We start from the raw sequence: 17735 nt of genomic DNA, 5'->3' as shown, positions 1-17735 counted from the left end.
ATTTGGAGCAGAAGAAAAGGATCTTAGCAAGCTCCAAATGAAAAGGTTAAGACCGATAAAGCAGAGATTTGATTAAAAAAGACAGAGACAAACTGGAGGAAGATAAGCGACTAACTAAACGTGTTTTGAAAATTTTACGCAACACACAACACACAAAGTCACACAAGTAAACATCACATCACGAAAAGCCCATCAAATTAATATGAAAAGTTTGAAACCACAATTTTTTATATTTAAATTAGCACAAACTTAATTAATCTTGGAAAATTTATACAAATATTGAAACCATTTATTTTATTTAGTATTTTCCATGTAGAACCCAAAATCAAAAATTTTGGGATGTGACAATACATATTATTGATAATACTACAATCCTATATAACAGATGATCACATGGATAAAACATATATGTGAAATCCCATAATATGTAACAAAAATTAAAATTAGTCCAATATCAAGCAAACTAACTGTCGACAGAATATCATCGGCAGTCCTCTGAGGGGTATCCCACAAAGATAGATTGATCGGCAGAGATGCGTGTAATCGAGAACAACAAGGCAACAGAGACACAAGAGTTGGACAGGTTCGGGCCGTCAGCGCGACATAATACCCTACTCCTATGGTCTGTTGGTATGTATTAGATTTATATAATATTGCCTATGTTTTGAGAGGGTCCCTATCCACCTTATATAGTCTGGGGGCAAGGTTACAAATCGGTTAGATCTAGGAGATAATCGAAAAGTAATAACAAATTACAGGAATCATAGAATCGAACATATCCTAACAGATCTCGTAGTATCTTCAGGATACCGTCCTTGATGTCTTGCGGTACACGCCGAGCAGTGTCGTGCACTATAGGTCTTCATCTTGTGGGCTGGACCGCCCCTAGGAGCCCAACTCATGTAGTCTGCTATGGGTATCCAAGGTCATATCTCCCACAACAAGTCCCCGAGCGCCTTGTATCCTCTGTGCAACACCGTCTTGAGCTTGTTCGAGCAGATGTAAACAAAGCCTAGCAGTCAGACTCATAGTCCGACCACCATAATGAGTCACCGAGCAGTTGTGGACCATAGCCGACCAGCTTAACTGTCTGGCCGAGCACAAGCTTTCCCAAGTAAGGCTTGCCAGAATGATGTAAGGACCTCAAGTACAAAATAAAAAATTTCCTCGCAGTGGACCAAGTATGTCCACTTAGAGTCCGACCACGAGAAAGGGAGATTATCGGTGTAGAAACTGACCAACATGTAAATATTTATAGTTTTGTCGTACGTTGTGATCGGAGGTCGCCTAGCACTCAATGACACAGGGTTTATACTGGTTCAGGCAATGTGCCCTACGTCTAGTTTGAGTCGGTTGGCGACTTTATTCCTGAGCCTAGTTGCTCGAAGTTTACAGTGGGGTTATAAATGAGAAAGAGAAAAATAGGGGGTACAAGAGGTCTGGTCGGACTCCAGTCAGAAAGGCCGAGAGTGACGGGAGCCATGCTATGAGCTAAGTGTTCGAGCGTGTGCTTGTGGTTTGAACCTAGTGGTTCTGTTGTTGTGTACTAGTGAACTTGATCGATCTGAATGAACTTAGTTGTGTCGAAAAGAGCACATCCCCTTTTGTAGATAAAGGGGATGGCCTTTACAAGTGAGAGGGAGAGAGTGTGTATGTTTACTAAATCTTGTTGCCCACGCCAGTGGGAACGAGATGATGGTAGGCGCCCACAATATTATTGAATGTCAGATGCATGTGGGAGGTTGCGTCGTCTTCTTCCGGTATGGCAGATGTCGGTGCCTGCCATACTATTAATACCTAGAGGCATGCAAGGGGTTTTACCATATTCACCTAGTACGGTAAATACCGGCGCCCACAACACTGTTGATGCCTCAGAGGTACGTGGGGGAGCCTTATCGTATTTGTCTAGGATGAGAGTTGAGGGCGCCCACAACACTATAGGGGAAAATATCAGCGCCTACAACACTACTTGTGTTCTGTCATGCCAGGGAGGTCGTAGGGTACTTTCCTGCAGGTGTACAGGGTACGGTCCTTGGTATTTGCAGTTGACTTGAGTGTGCTGCCTTATCCTCTTTGTCTGTTTCCTAGACCTTACCGAGCGGGCATCCCCGGTCGGTTGGTCCTAGTCGGCTCTAATTACGCCAGCCGGAGAGGAGTTCTAAGTAGGGGTTTGGTGCATCTCCGGTCGGAGTCGAAAGTGGTGTTTGGCTTGGCCTTCCGGTTGGAGAGGTCGTCTAGAGGTGGGCTAGAGACCGAAGCGAGTGCTCTGGTTTGAGATTGGATTGCCCTACTGGCCTGTAGTTTAGGTACTTGGGCCGACCCAAGAGCTGCGCATTATTCATAGCGTTCGTCTGCTGGGCTGAGCCTTTGCAGGGAAGCCAGTCCATGAGGGACCTCGGGTTTATGAACCCGACAAGATCCCCTGAGCCCCCAGGCGATTCAGGTAGAATCATCTAGGGGATTTTTGTTTTGATGGTGGGTGCGCGTGAGCGTATCTACGGGTGTAGCCCCTGAGCTATTCGGGTAGAATCATCTGGGGGTTTTTCGTGTTGCCAGAGGGGGATGTTTCATTTTATCAGCGGGTGCGCGTGAGCTCACCCACGAGTGTAGCCCCTTAGCCCCTGGGCGATTCAGGTAGGATCGTCTGGGGGGTTTTGTTAGCAGGCGTGTGTGCATGCATTTTAGTCGAGACAGAGTTGTCAACCAAGGTGCCGTGCGCAGCCGAGGCAGTTTTTAGTAAGCTTTTAGGGATTGGGTGAGTCGGTGCTCGTGGATCCTGGCCTCGATGCAGCCTACATAGCTGAGGTAGTTAGTTTAGGGATTGGGCGAGACGGAGCTCACAGACCCTAGCCTTGGTGCAGCCCACGTAGCCGAGGTAGTTAGTTTTAGGGATCAGGCGAGATGGTGCTCGTGGATCCTGGCCTCGATGCAGCCCGTGTAGCCGAGGCAGTTAGTTTAGGGATGTTGAGCCCCTGAGCCCCATTAGGTTTGATAGGGATCGGTTTGAGTTTTGTGCATTACCCCATCCTTAGTTTCTCACAACCAGAGGGGCTGAGCTTTGTCTCTTGCCTTGATCGTTCGGGCTTGAGTGATGCACTCGATGAGCTCACTAACGGGTATGATTGAGTGGAATCCAGGTCCGTTGTTCATGATAGGGTCAGCATAGCCCTCTTGTGACATTTCACTGCTCCTTTGCCTACAACCCGGTAGATGCCTGGGTCATTTCGAAGACCAACCTGGGTTGCCCGCTGGCCTCCCCTCGATGGAGATTCTGTGGGTTTGGCAAGAGGTTTAGGATCGAATGAGAAGGTTGAGATGACCCTGTCCACTTCAGGGTAGTCTGGGCGAGGGCTGCACGGGGCTCATCTATGTTTTCTCCCCTAGCTCTGTTTGTCGTGAGGTGACCTCGAGTCCTTTGTGGGCTAACCTTCAAACCCTGGTCAGTCATTGCTCATGTTAAATGAGGCAACTACCGCTTTGTGATGTAACATGGAGCGTTGTGATGCATTTTACCGCACGTGTGATGCCTTAGTTCTTGAGCCCTCGGGTGATTCAGGGCCCGAATTGTCCGGGGGGCATGGGCGTATGGAATGAATGCGTGTATAAATGTATGAATGATTATATAAAGAAATAGCAGGTGTTGGTAGTGTTACCTTGATGACTCGAGTGATGGGGTTTGAAGAGCTCCAATCGGAAATGTTTGATCGGGCCCCGTGCTCGTCATTCATGACGGAGTCAGCATGGCCTACATGGGGCGTCCCTTTGCTCCTTACCTATCTCTCGATGGCCTACCTAGCTCGCTTACCCTCTCTCTCACTTAGGAAGCCCGATGGTCTCTCATGGCGAAGATCCCATTGTTTGGGTTTTTCCAAGTCCCGCCTGGGGAGGCGAAGAGCCGCCTATGCATGGTGACGCTTTTGTTTTTGCGCCCGGCGTGTAGTAGTGGTGGGCCATACCTAGGCCACATCCTGTCTAACCAGGTGTTGTTCTATTGATCAGTGTGCGTCCCATTGGTTAGGGTGCGTCCCATCATTTCCCATCCGTATTGAATGGGGGAAGGGAGAGAGTTTTTCACTCTGATCCTTTGCCCTTCTTCAGCTATCATGTTTCCTCCTTAAATAGGGGGAGGGAGAGGGCTTCTAGTTGTAGTTCTTTGCCTATTCTCCAACTATTACCTCTCCTGCTTTTTCCTCCTCACCGAGAGTGCCTGTATGTCATGGTGGTTCCTAAGTGAGAGAGAGGGTAAGCGAGGGGGAGGACTCATAGATCCTTTAGTGAATCTAGAGTGTGATGTCAAGTTGGAGGCTGCCCGAGGTAGTGCTGGCCATCTTTTCCTGAGAAGGGGCGGCTTCCGCTGAAGGTGGTGGCACGCTGGATTCATCTGCGAGGACTTTTTTGGGATGGAGCCATGTGTGGATTTTTTTCCGGTGGATCTTCACTGAGCGAGCCGTGTCGGAGGGGAAGTTGCCCAGGATTGTGCTAGTGGAGGGTTCTGTGCCTACAGCTGCTCAGGTTGGCTAGTTCATAAAGTTTGATGGGATCTCTTCCAGCCATGGTGGCCATACCTTGGTGGCAGCATCCCTACCCACGAGCTACCTCGACTGCATGAGAAGGTCAGGAGCTCCATGCTCTTCTACTAAGCATCTATGGGTGCGACGTCCTTGAGGTACCAATTGCGCGTGCCAAAGTCGAGGAAGCGGAACTGGGCAGGGCCCCTGTGGCGGTGGTTATGTCCAACGGCGTGTGTCGTGGCCTCTCCTTTGGCGTTAGGCGATGTCGTTGAGTGGCCACAGTAGTATTTGGAGTAGAAGTAGTTAGAAAATGTAATAGTTGCGTTCATGGGTGAGACCCTGTGTGAATAGTTTTTATATTAATGAATACATCAGTTCTGTTTTTGTGATAGAATCACTATCCATTCCTTGTTTTTATCCTAGCATAGCTTTTGTTTTTATCCTTTTTTTTCACACCTACCCATTAGTTCCATAGGCTACAACTTTTAAGAACCTAGGCATGGCCCACGGGGCTCGGCTGCTCATAACCGTAGGTCGTGGCGGGGTGCGTTCGGTTAGGAGTAAGAACAAGGTCACGTAGGGCAATCAAAGGAATAGAATGTGCTTCCATTCGAGGACAAGGTTGTTACCATATGATAGTAAAAAAAATAGGTAGTATTTAGTATTGTACCCTCATGGAGCCCTCGATCGACCCGAGCTAAAAGTGTTCAGGCTAGGATGCTTCACAAGAGCAAGTGTTTGACAAAAAAGTGGTAAGACCAAATTTAGGGGAAAATGATGTAGCTGTTCAATGTTCCAAGTGTTGGTGAGAACGTTGTTGTTGTCATCCTCTAGTCGATAGGCGCCCGGTCGGATTACTTCAGTTACCGTATAGGGTCCATCCCATGGTGGAGAGAGTTTGTGTTTTTCCTTCATTTATTGGGTCCTCCAGAGCATGAGATCACTGACTTCGAGGATCCTCCCCCTGATCTTCCTTTCATGGTACCTACGGAGAGTTTGTTGGTAGCGAGCGAAGCGGATGACGGTCATCTCATGGGCCTCCTCAAGTAGGTCGACTGCGTCTTGCTGAGCCTCCATGGCTCGGTCATGGTCGAAAACCTTCACTCTTGGGGCACCATGGTCGAGGTCAGAGGGCAGCACTGCTTTAGCTCCGTAGGCCAGGAAGAAGGGTGTGAACCCTATGGATCCATTCAGGGTCATTCTCTAGCTCCAGAGGATTGATTGGACCTCTACAACCCATCGCTCGGTGTACTTGTTGAGTCGGTCGAAGATGCGTGGCTTAAGTCCTTGGAGGACCATGCCATTGGCATGCTCAACCTGACTGTTAGTACGTGGGTGTCTGACTGAGGGCCAGTTGATCCTGATGCCATATCCATCACTAAAGTCTAGGAACTTCTTTTTGGTGAAGTTAGTCCCATGGTCAGTGATGAAACAGTTAGGAATGCCGAACCAGTAGATGATGTCGAGGAAGAATTTGACCACCTCTTTCGAGCGGATGTTGGTGATGGGCTTGGCCTCTATCCACTTGGTGAACTTGTCAACTACTATGAGTAGGTGAGTGAAACTGCCTGGGCCCTTTGAGGGGTCCTACCATGTCGAGGCTCGAGACCACGAATGGCCAGGTGATGGGGATGGTTTGAAGTTCCTGTGCTAGCAAATGAGTTTGTCGAGCATAGAATTGGCATCCCTCACACCTGCGGATGACCTCCTCAGCATCTCGTAGTGTGGTGGACCAATAAAAACCTTGGCAAAAGGCTTTTCTGACCAGCGACCTTAGGGCCGCATGATGTCCGTAGATCCTGGCATGGACCTGGAGGAGCTGCTTCCTCTAGTTGGTGGGGATGCACTTCATGAGCACCCCCGATGGACTCCGTTTGTAGAGTTTGTCATTGAGCGCAATGAAGGTCTTAGTGCATCGAGCAATATGTCGGGCTTCAGTCCTTTTGGGCAGGAGAACCTCCTCGAGGAGGTAGGTGAGTAGCGGCACTAGCCAGTCAGTTTGATCGAGTGCCACTCGACGAAATATGGTTGGCAGTCCACCGAGGGGGTGCCCGTGGTGGTAGATTGTCGGTAGACGGTGCGTGTAATCAGGAACCAGATGGTGACACAAGGCGCAGAGATAGCGGTTTAGACAGGTTCGGGCCATCTGGTCGATGTAATACCCTTCATGATCAAGGAAGTCACACGACCAATGTCTTACAGGTTAGCTCACCTGGACGGTACAGACGTACAAAACTTGTGGCACATCGACAAGCTTAGACGTTTCTATGCTTAACTACTAAGATATGTACTCCTCTTGTACTTTTGATTTACTTCAATAAAGCAATTATGATTCCTCCAACCACTCTAATATGTCACTTCAAATTTTATGGTTATTCTAACTTAGCCAGTAAAAGCCGACCACCACTCCTTCTATGGTTTTCGGAGCAGGCCCTATCTCCGGTTCCTCCCAACACGTGCATGGGATCCTCTCTCTACGTTATGGGTGATCGGTAGGTCCCCCTTGGTTTGACTTGTCCGCGTCTACGTGTGCACAGGTCACCGTACCTCACACTCCGATCATATGGCAAGCTAGGGCCGCACAAACTTTTCAGGATGATGTGTCGAGCAAAATGGTACAACTAAACAGAACGTTAACATGTTCTCACTTAGTTACACCAACATAAAGTTTCAAGCTTAAATACATTTTATACAAAGCAAACAAGCTTATAATGATATACAGTTACGTTATTACAAGCTTGCCTGAAGAGGCTCAAGTTTACAATAACACAACTATGTCCTCCTTCTATAGCTCTAAGCCTATTACATTGGCTAGTCGGGGCGCGTGGCACTTACTGCTCGCCGATTCCGACATCCTACTCGAGTCTCGGGGACTCTTGTGCTAGTCGAGCTGAAGGGGATGGCCCCACCGATGCCTAGCTGGTCGAGACCGCAGGCTTCGTTGGTTGGTTTGCAACTGATGGCATTTCTAGCTGACTCATCAATGGCGTACCCTGTACAGGTGCTGTCCCACCTCCACACAGGTTAATGTCGCCAATTATCTTTGACGACAAGTCCAGCTGGGTCGTCCGAAGCTCCTCCGCCTTGTCTGGGTCTACCTCCTTTGGGTACCTAGCCTCTAGGCATTTGAGATCGATCAGGGGGTAGTGAGCACGTACCATGCTTAGTACATGGGCACCCGTGTACTCACCCGCCTCCTTCACAAACTCTTGGAACCATCCCCACGCTTGTCTGCATCTCTCGACTAGTCTGAGCTAGGGCATCCTTGGCTCTTCCTCTGTGAGCGCTAGGTCGATAAGGTCGAAGATGGGGACAATGCCAGTTGCCACTTCTTGGCACCATTTCTTCCACGTGTCCTGCTCCTCGATGGCCTCAAGGCATCGTGCTTTCTAGCCGTCATGCTCTTTGATCACGGCCTCCAGATGCCTCTTGGCATTGACTTTTAAAACTGAACACCGTACAAGACATCAAAATGTTATGGCATGACAAGACAAGGCGGGCAACAGAATGAGAAAGGTGGTCTGGAATACTTACTTTTCAGTTCCTCCTTCATTTTGGTGGTATGGTCCTAGAGTTAAGACTAGCTACGTGCTAGTTTCTCATTGTCCTCCTTCAGACGACCACACTCTGCGGTCACGTGGCTATTCCCCTCTTGGAGGCGGGTTACTTCAGCTTCTAAGCTTGCATTATAGCTGTCACAACCAACAACACAACAATACGTGTTACACACCTGCTGTGATAAAGTGACAACTTACTTATTCTTTCCCGCTCTTTGTTATTAAGCTGGCCGACCAGGTTCTGGTTCTGTGCCTCTAGCTCTGCCCTCTTCTGGTCAGCGGCTTCACATTGGCGGCACAAGTGTTCCACCTCGGCCACCAGTTCTTTATTATTCGCCGTGATTCCCTCAATCTGGTCGAAGCACCTCTTTCGGTACTTCGCGGTCTTCATCAAGTCCTGCATATAAATAAGCTAAGTCAGTTAGATCGACTACATAACAGGGTCAAGTGGTCAAGCCAAACATACCTAGACTTCTGTCACCAGACGCTTCGCCGCCCGTTCGACTCTTAGGGTCTCTTCGACCTCTGGGATTTCTTCGTGCATAACCCATTCGTCGTTCCACCAGCGCGACACATATACATGTTGTCACTTATCTTGGGGATGGCCCAGGACCTCTTCTACTTCGTCCTCTTCAGCCTCCTATTCAGGGGGCGGCGCTGGTCTAGAGTCTGCAGTCTTCGTGACCACCATGGCTTTCCCATGAGCCGTTGCATCGGCAAGAGTGCTCTATGCCACCTCCGGCTGCTGCTCCTCGGCTTGATCCACCTTAGCAGGGTTTGTGCTCGGAGCACTTGTACTCTGCTCGGCTATCTTCTCGACCAGCCACTCGAGGACTGATGTCTGGTCGTCCGCCTGCTGAGGTCCCAGTGGAGTTCCTTCTACAGGTTCCTCCATGGCTGGCTGCTGGGTAGTTTTTCCCTCCATTGTTGGCGAAGTCGTGCTACACCCGGCTAGCTGGTCGGGATTTTCGGTGGACGCCGACCTAATATATCAGAGAAAAGTTTAGAAGATAATAGTATTCAATACAAATTATAAGCTTACATCAAAGTTATAGATACTTACAGCTTTGAAGCTCAGAATGATGTGACGAAGGAGCGTCTCTTCGACCGCCCCTGCTCCGCGTGCTCGGTAGGTTCGACCGAACCTCTTTCCACCATCGGTACAGGCATCGGGGTTTGATGCTCGACACTTCCCTCGCTTGTCCTCTATGTTGTAGTGGTCAGTGATGTGATCACTGCTAGCACAGAGGAGCCACCCTTCTCCGTCGACCCCATTTGTCTCCTCTTTCGAGGGACGAGCCGAAAGATGTCCGCATCCTCTGCTTCGTCGTCCGAAAGGGGGAAGATGGCTTGGCGTCGTTTGTTGGCAGCCGGACGCTTGCTAGCAGCTCTGGTCGATGCATCCTCCATAGCCTCGAGTGCCGCCCAGTGGATATCGTCGGTCCTGGCGCTGGTCTGGGCAGCTAGGCCAGCAACTTGTGGCTAATCCACACTGGGGGGCGGAGACACGAACACTGCTGCCCGGTCATGACCATTACTCTGAGACACATAACGGGGACAACAGTCAATTTCTTATTACAACATGATTCTACAGTTACAAGGAGGCATCATTTACCTTTGGGGGAGGTCGGGCCAGCTTGAAGGCGTGCTCAATGTCGTTTAACCTGACGTAATTGGGATCGGCCAGGTTGAATAGCTCCCTAATCCTGGCCTTGACTTCTATCTTGTCAAGCGCCTCTTTCCTGGTCCTCGTTGGATCTGCGCTCCCCTGGTACTCGAAGCTAGGATGTACCCTCTTCTGGCAAGGCTGGATCCTTTGACTAATGAAGTTACCGACCACACTTGGGCCATCTAGCCTTCCCCACAGGATCATCCTGAGCAGTTTTGCGATCTGCTCCAAGTTCTCGGGCTTCTCCGACCAGCTATTTTTCTTATCCGGAATTAGCCCCACGTCGCACAGGGTGATTGTGTTTGGCTCTTCACGGATGTAGAACCACTTCTTGTACCACTTGTCTAGTGAGGTGTTCTAGGGGCAGTGCAAGTATTGGGCTTTCATACCATCGCGCAGATTCAGGTAGATGCCTCCGGCTATCTTCGAGCCATCGCTCCCTTTCTTCCGCAGACAGAACAGGTGGCGAAAGAGGTCGAAATGGGGCTAGAAGCCACCATAGGCCTCGCAGAGATGGATGAAGGTGGAGACAAGAAGAATTGAGTTGGGATGCAGATTGCAAATCCCAATCTCGTAATACAAGCAGAGACCCTAAAGGAAAGGGTGCACTGGAACCCCAAAACCCCATTTGAAGAAATCCTCGAACACCACAATCTCACCTGGTTGTGGGTCGGGGAAGCTTTCTCCTTCCGGCGCACACCATCCCACGAGCGCCTTCTTGTGAAGCACTCCCATGGCGACGAGGTCTTCAATGGTCTGCTCATTGCTCCTTGACTTCCACCACTCCTTCACCATGACTCCGCCTTTCTTCTAGGCATCTCTCTTCGCCATTAATCTGCCCTTGTTAAGGGAGTGGATGCGGTGGAGGGGGGATTGGTGATGATTTTTGGGGGAATAGGGTTCGGCAAGAGGAAGAAGAAGGTTACGGCGGTGAATGACAATGGGGAACGGTATGAGTAACTTACCAGATCTACATTATAAATAACAAAGAGCTCCATCATTTCGTCCGCCCGAGATTATTGGGAGACGTGCGCACATGCCACAAACGGTTGTTCACACAACCTCGAGATCTACGCCAATAAACGCGCCCCTTCATTACCAGTGTATGCTCCTCTTCATTGATAGTGTAGGAGGGCCCACACTGATGCACCTCCATACAGGTGTCAATCGACTATTTGCCAAAAAAGAGCAAGAAGACAGAGTGACGTACTATACCCGTCTGCTTTTTTGACCAAACGTGCTAGACTTGACTTGGCAGAGAAAGGAGATCAATAAATACACCAAATAATATACAAGTGGTGTTTGTATTTTCGTTGCAGTCTTATTCTCAAGGATGGATCAGACTACTACAATGCTCGGGGACTACCCAGACCAGGGCCATGCTCGGGGACTGCCCAGACCATGGTCGTGCTTGTGGACTGCCAAGACCACTACCATGCTCGGGGACTGCCCAGACCAGGGCCGTGCTCGGGGACTGCCCAGACCACGGCCGTGCTCGTGGACTACCAAGACCACTACCGTGCTCGGGGATTGCTCCGACCACCACCGTGCTCGGGGACTGCTCCAACAACTGATGTGCTCAGGGACTGTCCCGACCACTGCTCGGAGAATGGTTCTCCTTAGCTACATGTGATTTGTACTCACATATAGTTGAGAGACATTTATTTAGACCTTGCTACAAGGCTCATACCTTGCCTTCCAGCAAGCTCGAGGACTACGTTGGTACGATGCACCTACCGGTGCATCTCATATCGACTGTACAACGATTGGATTCTTAACTTCGGTGGAAATTCTTTTTTAGACCCTGGCACCACATGCCTACGTCACCTACTACCAGGCTCGGGGACTAAGTGGGCACACTTCACCTTGCGGTGAATGTGTTTTAATCGGCCCCTGTGCTTTGAATGATTGTAAGGATTATCAATGTGCTTGGGGACTATCCCGATCACTGCTCGGAGAATGGTTCTCCTCGACTACATGTGAGTTGTACTCACATACAGTTGAGAGACATTTATTTAGACCTTGCTATAAGGTTCATACCTCACCTTCTAGCAAGCTTGGGGACTACGTCGGTATGATGCACCTACCGGTGCATCTCATTTTTGTTTATACCACAATTGGGTTCTCAACTTAACTGGGAATTCTTTTTAGACCCTGGCACCACGTGCCTACGTCACCTACTACCGGGCTCGAGGACTAAGTGGGCACACTTCACCTTGCGGTGAATGTGTTGGTTTTTTTGACCCCTACGACTCTGATGTTCAAGGACGCTATGCTTCATGACCACTTACATTTTTTTCTAGAAATACAAGTGGGCACACTTCTCAGGACAGAAATCTTTTTCTTTTTTCTTAAGAGCACCATACATTCTTCGGACAACTTACTTCTCCGGCGATGACGGTGGTCAGAAATGTTAAGAACTCAAGCCTTACTTGTCGGAGAAGGTTAAAATGGCGTGTCGCAGCATAATACATGGTGCTCGGGGACTAGCTATGGGGGTATTAACCCCTATACCCTTATGGCTAAGCTTGGGCCGGCCCGGATCGATGGGTTTGGTCCACCCGAAAGACGACGTGCGGCCCAGCCAACTTGATCGGAGTCCCACACAAGGAGTCAAGGCAGATTTGGCGATCAAGCAGGATCCTGGTCGGTTAGAATAGGAATCCTTATCCGGCTACATATGGCAATTGTAACTGACTAGGATTAGTTTCCAGATCTGTAACCCTACCCCTGGACTATATAAGGCGGGCAGGGGATCCCACTAAAAAACATCTCTCATTGACATACAGCAATACAAATCAGACGCGGGACGTAGGTATTACGCCTTCTTGGCGGCCGAACCTAGATAAAACCTCGTGTCCGTCTTGCGTCACCATCTTGTTTGTGGCTTGCGCATCTATCTGCCGACCATCTACTACCTTGGGCATACCCCTAGGTAGACTGCCGACCATATTTCGTCGACAATATGGCGACATCAGCGGGTGATGCCATCATAGAGGCACTAGGGTTGGAGCCCCCGAGCGCTGGCTTGGCGTCAGGGTCAGAGCCCCTAGGCACCGGCTTGGCATTGGGGTGTGTCTAGATTGGCCTTCTAGGACATGGGCGGATGGCTCATGGAGATTGTTGATGAAGATCTCGCTCATGACGGATCTCGCCTGGTGGACAATTTTGTGAGAAAATCAGTGGCATCGTTGTCCTTTCGGGGGACGTGATGCAGCTCGATTCCATAGAATTTGTCCTCGAGCTTGTGCACCTCTTAGTACTATGCTGCCATGAGGGGGCTTTTGTAGGAGGACTCCTTCATGACCTGTTTGACGACCAGCTCTGAGTCGCCACAAACATAGAGTCACGTAGCACCAAGTTCGATGGCAATGCGTAGTCTGTTGATGAGGGCCTTGTACTCCGTGGTGTTGTTTGAGGCTAAAAAGTGGAGGTGGATGGCGTAGCGGAGCCTACTCCCATCTAGGGAGATCAGAACCACTCTAGCCCCTGATCTGGGCACCATGATGGACCCATCAAAGTACACTGTCTAGTACTCGTGGGTGATGTCTGGGGTCGGTAGCTGGACCTCTGTCCATTCAGCAACAAAATCCATGAGGGCTTTAGACTTAATGGCGATACGGGGGATATACCTGATGTCATGGCCCATGAGTTTGAGTGCCCACTTAGAGATCCGTCCCATGGCGTCACAGTTGCAGACGATGTCTCCGAGCGGGTACGAAGTGATGACCACAACTTTGTGGTTGGTGAAGTAGTGCAGGAGCTTCTAGGTCGCCATCAGCACGGTGTATAGGAGCTTCTACACCTAGGGGTACTAGACCTTAGGGTTGGTGAATAACTCCCCGATGAAGTATATGGGCCACTGGACCTTAAGGTGGTGTCCTAGTTCCTCCCTTTCGATGACTAGGGCAGCAGTTACCACATGGTTGCTGGCCACAATATAGAGGAGGAGGGGTTCTCCCCATTTAGGACCGATGAGGATTGGGGCCAACATTAGGGATGCTTTGAGGCTCTCTAGAGCCTACTGAGCTTCCTCAGTTTAGAAGAAGGTGTCCACCTTTTTGAGGAGCTTGTAGAGTGGCATCCCTCGTTCATCGAGCCGAGACATGAACCGGCTCAGAGTGGCCAGACAGCTGGTGAGCCTTTGCATGCCCTTGATGTTGCGTATGGGGCCCATGTTGGAAATGGCCGTGATTTTTTTGAGGTTGGCCTCGATGCCACGCTCGGGCATAATGTATCCTAGAAGCTTCCCCTTTGGAACCCCCAAAAACACATTTCTCGGGATTCAATCTAATGTTGAACCTTCAGAGGTTCACGAAACGTTATGACCAAGTTTGCGATCAGGTCGCAAGCTTGAGCCGTTTTGACCACTATGTCATCGACATAGACGACGATCGTTGGTCTTGGCCACTTGGCTTGATCAGGCTGATCGAGCGGGTCAATTTGGTCTACGAAGCATTGCTGCATGCACCTTTGGTAGGTGGTGCCAGCATTTTTAGGACAAAAGGCATGGTTACGTAGCAGTATGAACCATACGGGGTGATGAATGAGGTTGTGAGCTGATCGGACTCCTTCATCGCAATCTAGTGATAGCCCAAGTAGGCATCCAAAAAGGAGAGGATCTCGAAACCCAAGGTGGAGTTGACTATCTGGTGTATGAGTGGCAAAGGAAAGTTATCCTTTGGACATGCTTTGTTGAGGCCAGTATAATCAACGCACATTCTCCATTTCTCGGTCTTCTTTTTAACAAGAACGGGATTGGCAAGCCAGTTGGAGTGGAATACCTCTTTGATAAATCTGGCTGTGAGGAGTTTGGTGATCCCTTCGCCTATGGCCCTGTGCCTCTCATCGTCGAAATGGCGCAAGCGTTGCTTAGCGGGCTTTGAGCCCGGGATGAGGTACAGTGCGTGCTCGGTGACGTCCCGTGGTATGCCTGGCATGTCAGATGGCTTCCATGCGAAGACATCACAATTGGCATGTAGGAAGTCAACGAGCTCACATTCCTATTTGGTCAGGAGCTGGGTCCCGATCCGCACCGTCTTGGTTGGGTCAGTGGGGTCAATTCCCACCGCCTTGGTTTCCTCGAGCGGGTGGAAGGCCATCGAGGAGTTTGGTTTGTTGTAGCCTGGGACTACTGGGGTCGATGACTCCCCAAGCCACGAAAGCTAGGAAGAGTTTATGACTATGGTGGCAAGCTCAAAATGCTCACGGTCACATGTGAAGGCGTGCAAGATGGCGCTGCTCACGGTGATGACGCTGTTTGGACCCAGCATTTTTAGCTTGAGGTAGGTGTAGTTAGGGATTGCCATGAATTTGGCGTAGCATGGCCGCCCCCAAGATGGCATGGTAGGACCCTAGAAAGTCCACCACTTTGAAAGTGAGGACCTCCGAGCAGAAGTTGGCTCAGCTACCAAACGTGATGGGTAGGTTGATCTACCCAAGCGGGTATGCCTACGCTCCCAGGATCACCCCGTGGAAGGAAGAGCCCGCTAGGCAGAGTTTTGACAGGGGGATGCGCATGGCGTCGAGGGTGTCGATGTAGAGGATGTTGAGGCTGCTACCTTCGTCTATCAGCACCTTGGTGAGGCGCTTCTTGCAAACGATGGGGTCGATGATGAGCGGGTAATGTCCCAGTCTCACGGTGTGGGAGGGATGGTCCCTCTAATCAAAGGTGATCAGGATTCCAACCAACTGAGGAAGGAGGGGATGGCCGTCTTGATAGTGCATGCCTCCCTATAGCACACCTTGTGCTAGTGCTTGGACCAGATGTCATTGGATCGGCTGAAGATCATGATGCATTCCTTAGGGTTAGGGAAGCTATCTCTGTCCTTGCCCACCACGCCTCCTTTCTTGGCTGCCGCCTCTTTGCCGTCTCCTTCTTTTGGCCTACCGGCCTATCGTAGGAAATGTTTGAGGAGCTCATAGTCCTTGTAGAGGTGTTTAATGAGGTAGGCATGGTTGGTGCATGGGCTATCCATGAGCTTGTTGAAGTGGTCTAGCAGTCCATGCTAGGGCTGCTTGCCCATGCGATCAGCCGCGGTGACCAATGCGGTGTTGTCCGGTCGACGTCAATCCTTTTTGTTCTTTTTGCCCCTCTATGTGGAGGGGCCCTCGTCCTGATCCTAGTGCTTAGCCTTGCCTTTGCCTTAGCCTCCATTGAAGCACTGCGGGAGCGGCACTCTCTGGATATGTCAGATAAAGGCCTATGGTCCTAGGCCATCTGGGCTAGGACTCTGTTTGTCCGACTGGCGATCGTGCCTAGGGTGCATTTCACCACTCCTCGTGATGGTCCGGCCGGGGTCTATGTCGCTTGCCCTCACTGTCACTCGATGGATGCCATCTTCCTGTCAGAACTGATGTCGATTGCTGATGACGCTGCGAGTGTCTTGGTTTGGCCCGAGCCACTCTCGTATAGGCGGTCAGTGCAGGGCGGGCACCAAGTCAAGCCGAGGCATAGATGCAGCCTCCTGTGCCACGCTCGGTAGCTATGGTGGTGAGCAGGTGGAGCGATTTGTCTGGTGCATCCCCACTCCCCTAGTGGGGAGAGAGGCCATGAGTCGGTGTCATGATGTAGAGCTCTTCACCTGTTGAACGGCGTGGTTTCCACCAGTGCCTAGAGGTTTTGGTGGATCGCCTGTTCCTAGGGGTCGTTTGGCTCGGGAAGGCTGTGCAGAAGCATTGCCATAGCGGTGATGTTCTGATCAGCCCAAGCAAACTATGGGGGGTCGTTCCCCCATCCATGATGTTGCGCTAGACTTGGTGGGCATGACCCCGAGCGCCGCTCGCTAGTTTATGCTCAGGGGGAGCAGTGCGGTGCGGTGCGGCGAGTGCGCCGGCACAGGTGGGGGCTGGTTCTACCACCGTTGTCATAGCTCCTCGCCATGCTTTTGTGTGAGCACGAGGGTCTCTGCATGGGGGTCCAGAGGGGTGTGAGTCTACAAGGACTCCGCTACTAACGACGGCTGTCCTAGAGCATCCACCATAGTGCACTCCCGGGATGGACGGTGGCTAGATGCCACATCACTGATGCTAGAGCCATCACTCTCAACATCATCATCCATGAGGTCGAGGAAATAGGTGGGAGCATAGCTCGGCATCCCCATAAATTCAGACATGAGAGGGGGCAGCGCCGGCATCCTTTGGAGCCCCTAGGCATACACGTCCATGGGGGATGTGAGGTTGTAGGGGAACCGGTCGCATGGTGGTCGCGGTGGGGACAACGGTGTCCCTCCAGATAATCGGCTGAAGATAGAGAATAGTAAGTAAATAACAGCATGTACATTACTCATAGCAAGATTTGAGCATAGAGTTTGCTCAGAATGAAGCACAGGCGCCTCATTGTTGAAGTGTTGGGTCTCTCGGAGCTAGCGGGGGCCGCCGATCCAACGGGTGCTGGGATGGTTGCCTCCTTGTGGAGGCATAGTACACCGAGCCGGTAAGCGATGAAGTCTAGGCTTCCGAAGAGCAAGGCCTAGGATGGCTCGAAGATGGGTGGAACCCGCATCCCAATAGGTGGGAGTGTGGGAAACTCTAGTGAGCCGAAGCGAGTTGTATTGCTTGAGCCCACCATGGTGAAGGTGGCGGAAAAGTGGGCTATCCGATGATAAAAAAAAGTGTTGAACGTATAGCGCCCTCCCCACGGACGGCGCCAACTGTCGGTGCAGAAAGTGACTAACACGTAAATATTTGTAGTTTTGTCATACATTGTTATCAGAGGTGGCCTAGCACTCAATGACATGGGGTTTATACTGGTTTAGGCAACATGCCCAACATCCAGTTTGAGTCAGTCGGTGACTTTATTCTTGAGCCTAGGTGCTCGAAGTTTATAGTGGGGTTACAAATGAGAAGGAGAAAGATAGGGGGTACAAGAGGTCCTATCAGACTTTAGTGAAAAAGGCCGAGAGTGAAGGGAGCCCCGCTATTAGCTAAGTTTTTGAGCATGTGCTTGTGGTTTGAACCTGGCAGTTCTGTTGTTGTGTACTAGTGAACTTGATCGAT

Source organism: Miscanthus floridulus, chromosome 12, assembly GCF_019320115.1.
Source record: "Miscanthus floridulus cultivar M001 chromosome 12, ASM1932011v1, whole genome shotgun sequence".
Lineage (NCBI taxonomy): Eukaryota > Viridiplantae > Streptophyta > Magnoliopsida > Poales > Poaceae > Miscanthus > Miscanthus floridulus.
This window is presented reverse-complemented; position numbering follows the sequence as displayed.